The following is a 6,569-nucleotide window of genomic DNA, read 5'->3' on the forward strand; positions in this document are numbered from 1 at the left end:
TGTTCACCATACTTTTTTTGTTAATTGTGCCAAAATTTGTCAAAAATAAAGTAGTTTTAATTTTTGGACCAATTTTGGCCTAAAATGACATTTAAGGTGGCAAAAAATCAAAATTTTGATGTCACCATCATGTTCAGCATACTTTATTTGTTTACTGTGCCAAATTTTGTTAAAAATAAAGTAGTCTTAATTTTTGGACCAATTTTGGCCTAAAATGACATTTAGGTGACAAAAATCAAAATTATTATGTCACCATTATGTTCAGCATACTTTTTTTGTTAACTGTTCCAAATTTTGTTGAAAATAAAGTAGTTCTAATTTTTGGACCAATTTTGGCCTAAAATGACATTTAGGTGACAAAAATCAAAATTATTATGTCACCATTATGTTCAGCATACTTTTTTTGTTAACTGTGCCAAATTTTGTCGAAAACAAATACCAATTTTGGCCTGAAGCGTCAATACTAAACTTCCCAGTAGTTAAGGAGCTTGGGTACGAAGTTTGCATCTGTGTCCGTCAACGTGAAATCCCAGGGTCGATTTTTTCTCAAAAAATGCTCCAAAAGAAAAAAACGACGGTTTTAAAGAATTTCCTACGCCTCCGGGCGCGGAAATTCAACAAGAAGCCCTGGGGGCTCTAAGAATTTCCGCTCGCTACCAAAATATTTGATGACAACCTGCTAATTCGTTGTGTTATCGTGCCAAACATTCGAAGAGGTTTGGTGCATGAAGCTCGAAGATAAAGCACACAAGTTACATTATATCTTACAACAAACGCAAACAAAACGAAACGTGTCATAATAAACTCACATTTTAAAAGAAATTGCTAAAAAAAATACAGCCTATCATTCATGGTTGAAAGTCTTGCGATTGAAACGTTTATGGTCTTAAACGGCATTTAGGTGGCAAAAAATCAAAATTTTGATGTGACCATCATTTTCAGCATACTTTATTTGTTAACTGTACCAAATTTGGCCGAAAATGGCATTTAGGTGGCAAAAAATCAAAATTTTGATCTCACCATCATGTTCAGCATACTTTATTTGTTTACTGTGCCAAATTTTGTTGAAATAAAAGTAGTTCTAATTTTTGGACTAATTTGGCCTAAAATGACATTTAGCGACAAAAATCAAAATTATGATGTCACCATTATGTTCAGCATACTTTTTTTGTTAACTGTGCCAAATTTTGTCGAAAACAAATACAAATTTTGGCCTGAAACGTCATTTACTAGTACTTAGGGAGCTTGGGAAAAGTACGAAGTTTAAATCTGTGACGTTTCAATTGACCATTTGAGACAGGGTTAGTTAGTTAGTTAGGTATACCAATACTATCCTTCTCTCAGAGGAACGTGAAATCCCAGGGTCGATTTTTTCTCAAAAAATGCTCCGAAAGAAAAAAACGACGGTTTTAAAGAATTTCCTACGCCTTCGGGCGCGGAAATTCAAAAAACACCGCATTATAATAACTGCGAAATTTTTATGCAATAAACTACTTGAAAAGAGTTTGATGTGTGGAAGGCAAAAAAACAGAGAAAAGGTTTGTAGGTCAGTTAAAACTAACTCGTTATCGATGTAAATTTTATTTCATGTTCTTTGTAGAATTTTCGTTTCCTGAAGCATAAGATACAGGATACAGCTCACAAACAAGATGTTATTCGTTCTCCTTTTTCTCGTAATCTTTCAATAACTTTCTACCACTGTTCTTTGTAGAAGTTGCGGTTCTTGAATCATAAGCTAAAGGATACCGCTCACAAACAAGATGTTATTCGTTCTCCTCATTCTCGTAATCTTTCAATAACTTTCTACAATTGTTCTTTGTAGAATTTGCGTTTCCCAAAGCATAAGCTAAAGGATACAGCTCACAAACAAGTTATTATTCGTTCTCCTTTTTCTCGTAATCACTCAATCTGTTTCTATCAGCGTTCTTTGTAGAAGTTGCGTTTTCTAAAGCATAAGCTATAGGATGCAGCTCCCAAACAAGATGTTATCCGTTCTCTTTCTCGCCGTCTTTCAATATGTTTCTACCACTGTCCATTGTAAAAGTTGCGTTTCAAGATGTTTTTCTTATTTGTTTAGACGCGGAGATGGTAAACCGCGTATTCTGTGATTGCTCTAATGTAATCGAGCAATCTTTGATGGGAGTGGTGTATTAAGCGGATTTAATACACCTAATTTAGATAGTAATGGCGTATTGAGTGGACTTGAAGGAGTTAGTGTGGGTGTTTTTAGTAATGGTGTATTAAGAGGGCTTGATGGGACTAAAGTTGCTTTTTCCGGAACATCATCATCCATTAAGTTCTTTCTTTTTCGCTGCAACCTCATTTTAAGTCCATCTTGTTTTAATACTTTGTAGAAACGTTCTTGTGTAACATTGAAACGAATTTTCAATCGTAGATCGTGATGTGAAACCACATATGCATGATGGAATTCTTTAGTTGGGAGCTCGATTTTTTGTTGTTCATTTCGGCGCATTTTATCTTCCTCTTCTACATTCATAACATGAACAGTATTGCTATCGATGCATTCATTAAACTGTACAGTGAAAGATACATCTGCACGTCCCCTATTCGTCGAAACTGGGCTACCTTTACAAATCTTGTCCCGCTGAAATGTTTTATTACTCTCACTGCATTTTAACCTTTTTAGTACAGCTTTTGATTGTACTGATGGAGGAGATGGTTGTGATGCAGGATGTGGTTCTGTTGAAGGATGTGAGTGTGGCTGAGGAGGTGGTTGTGGTGAAGGAGGAAGGGGTGGGGTCCACTTCCTTTTTCTATCATTTAATGTTAGGTGAGGGTAAAACTTCTTGTTTCCAGCGACTGGGGGTGTTTTCTTTCCAAGAGGTATCATTGGAATGTTTGCTGCGGCAGGTCCTTTACGTCGTGATCTTCCTCCAGTTGGCTTTTGTTTTCTTTCAGTCTTCTTGTTGTCTGCGAAGTCTTTATCCAGGCATGTTACTTTTTCGTTGCTTTTGACGGACTTTATCAGCTTTTGTTGCACAACTGTTTCACTGTCAGAAGTTGAGTCAGACTGATCTTTCGAACAGTTAGCAGATTGACCATCTATCTCGCGATCAGCTTTTTCTTTCTTCTTAATGTACTGTCTAACCCGAACTTCACTGTTTAAGTGTCGGTTTACTTGCTCAGGTGTCATAACTTTCCATTTTTGCGACGTACCTTTTTCTTTCTTCTTCTTCTTGTCAACTTCAATCGGAGCCATCATTCGTTCTCTTGTGGCAGCACATACGTTTGATTCTCCATAACTTACACGAACTCCATCAATAACTGCCGGTCGATCTTTGTTTTTATACATTACACACAAATATTTGATATTTCTCTTTCTGTAAACGACCACTTCGCTTCTCAAGCTTCATAAAAAGCAATCACTATTTTATTTGACGTCATATTAATGACTATATGACGTCAAAGTATATACTTGTAGCCCTTGGGACTAAACGAACCAACCCGCGAAACTTGACTTTTAAAACCTAAAATGCGGATATGTACGAAAAAATCGACGAATGTGGGCCACAAGAACATTCTAAACTGCTCTAAATGTTCTTTCGTGTTTGTATTAAAAAACCCTTCATTTTTCAATTCACCATGAAAATCAGCAAAACCACCATGGATTGTATTTTTTCTCTTTTGATTTTTCATCTCTTTCACGATCTCAATCAAGCAGCCGGCAGGGTAGAAAAGGACGAAGAGCCACATTACCGTATCAGCTATCGAGTTTGTGTGTATAAACGTGTGTTTAACTTCTCGAAAGCCATGGACCCTCTATCTTTAGAATTACATTTTTATTGACCCACCTAGTTTATTTTGTCTCGTAAAAATGTTCGAAAATTTGATGGGCCTAGTACTATAAATTCCCCGTACGTCTTTCCAAAAAGTGTTCAAATCCTATGAAAGTTCATTACACTCTGATTCAGAATCCTTTTTTAAAAGAAAAAAATGCTGACGTCAGCATTTCACATTTCTTACCGATTTTCCTTTCTCATGGGGTGGTTGTGATACAACTTCAGCAAATTTTGGCTAAGGGAAGACTAGGGTATTTTGAAGTTTGTGGAATTCAAAAGCACCTTTTCTAGGGATGTTTACTCTATTTTCAAAGACCTTTTTGCAACAAGAACTGAAATAACTAAAGCCGGAATACAAGTATTTAGAATTATCCCATTGCTATTCCTATCATTTTCGGATCGTACCTTATAGATAACATCGTCCACCCTCAACTGGTGGGCCACTTTGGAGACCTATCGCCGTCTTTTAAAACACCTCTGTAAGACAACCAGCCTCTGGTGTGGTCGCCTCAGACATGTTTTTCCTTTCAGTCTTCACCACAACTTGTGAAGTAACTATTGGAAATTATGCAGGCGCTGTGATCTCCAAGTTTCACACACTGTAACGTAAATGTAAATACATGGGCGATGAATACAAAGCCTTCTTTAAACGCTTAGTCGAAATGATTGCTGAAAAACGCTTCATTTCGGTATCTCTATCTTTCGGGGTTCACGATCGCTAGTTAGGGACTTTAATCTCATTGACTTTGCGTTGGTGAATAGAACATCCATTTATGATGGCATGTAAATGTACTGTTAAATCAGCATTAGATATATGCCGTATCGTATTGTAATGTCACCCTTTCAATGTTCAAAGTGTTATCTTTCCATGTATAACGTCATTTCTGTTTTATATTGTAAATTCTAGGTTAATTTATGTGTGGATGAATGTAAATGCATTACTACGCTTACTGATTTGTGAGATGGTGAGTACAGGAAGATGTCTATCGGTAAGCAAAGTTTATGATTAAAAAGAAGATGGAGAATAACCAGTTATAGAGTTGGTTGTGCAATTGTGTGTATAGAATAACTTTTAGACTTGATGTACTCATAGTGATTTGCAATTTTTTGGTAGTGTGGCGAGCGTCTGAATGGTTGTTTGATTCATTCGTGTAACTTGACCATTTGTTTGCAAGTGATACTACAAGTTTGAGTTTTTTGTCAGCTACCGTAATACCCAAACGCTTACAACCAAAAGCAGTCATACTTGCACATGAAGAACGTCAGGTCATAGTAAAGATCGAGCAGCATGTGCGATCTATTGTGGTTCCCTGGAATGGCTACCAGAATCACCACCACAGTATCGTCGTGAATGACATGTCAAGTGACAACCGATACTAAGCAAAAATAACCGCTGAAGATGACACTACATCTAAATGCGACCTAAACCAACCTACGAGCAGATCTATTTGGACCATTATCAAATAAGAAGTACATAATTGTTGTATAGTGTCTATATTCACGGTTCTCAGCCGTAGAGTTTGTCGAACCCACATCAGCAGCGTCTGTCCACTAAGCTCTAGACCCGCACTTTGGAATACCGTTAAAGCTGGGTACACAGACACTTCACTGAATTCGTCATCCATCTGGGATTCCAACACACAAAGGTGACACCAATAGCCCGATGGAGCACTTTCTGATGAATCTTGGCAACGTACTAAGAACCGTTGAAGTCACCAAATACTGGCAGGCAGAGCTACAAAAATTAATTCGTACGTACGGGGCAACTCCCCGCTTCACCGCAGGTTTTGCTGCAGCACATCTAATGTTCAATGGTACCACATACACCGAGCCACTTGAGAAACTATGAGGCTGCCACATGGACAATTTGTAAATGGTAAGGACTGCCGCCAAAAGATATACTGTTTGTGTAGCCAAGCCAAGGCTGATTAAAAACCTCCTGCATCGAAGACTGTTCTGCTGTACATACGTGTTTTCTTCTTTCTACCCCTAAACCGCTTTGACTATTTACAAAAAACAAATTTTTCCTTTATCTAATCAAATTTATTGTAAGTTCAAAACAAACAGTTTCTATCTATTATTTCCTCAAGACTTTAAGAACACCCAAATTGTAACCAGGTTGGCCATTATTCATATTTCTCTATTATTCCAAACAATAATTGTTTTTAACCTAAAACTCCAGACTGATATTCTTTTAAAATATATTCTTATAAAAAAGGTGTGTACATTAGTTCGATCAGCGTTACAAACTTTACACAATAGAAGGAGCACATAAACATACTCCTTTCCAGTTTTTTTAATATATGGACCAGCCATTATATACGTCATCGATATTTTATATTTTTTGTTGATGCTTGCATCCCTAATTAAATGGATTTTTCACACGCGCTATAAACGCGTCTTTATTCTCGTTTTTTTCTAATTCGCTTAGCTGAACCAAAAATAACCTGATTTTTTTTTCTCAAACCTATGCGGAACAATAATAACGCTGTATTTATTAGTGTTGTCGTCTTAGTTATCAGAGTTGTACAAGGTCGTAAATACAAAGGTGTACAAATAAAAATGTTAAGCATATCTGACCTAATTCTAATTAGCAATATGCCCAATGGTTTCTCTACTAACATAGTGTTAACAATATCAAATTTTAATCCATCCCCCTGCTTAGCAGTATGCCTCAGTCGCTTTTCTACTAAGCTACAAATTTGACTCAGCTAACAGTCAGCATTATTTTAATCGTAATATCACATCTTTATTACACTCTTACAGCTT

This window comes from Hydractinia symbiolongicarpus, chromosome 9 (genome assembly GCF_029227915.1).
Source record: "Hydractinia symbiolongicarpus strain clone_291-10 chromosome 9, HSymV2.1, whole genome shotgun sequence".
In the NCBI taxonomy this organism is placed as follows: Eukaryota; Metazoa; Cnidaria; class Hydrozoa; order Anthoathecata; family Hydractiniidae; genus Hydractinia; species Hydractinia symbiolongicarpus.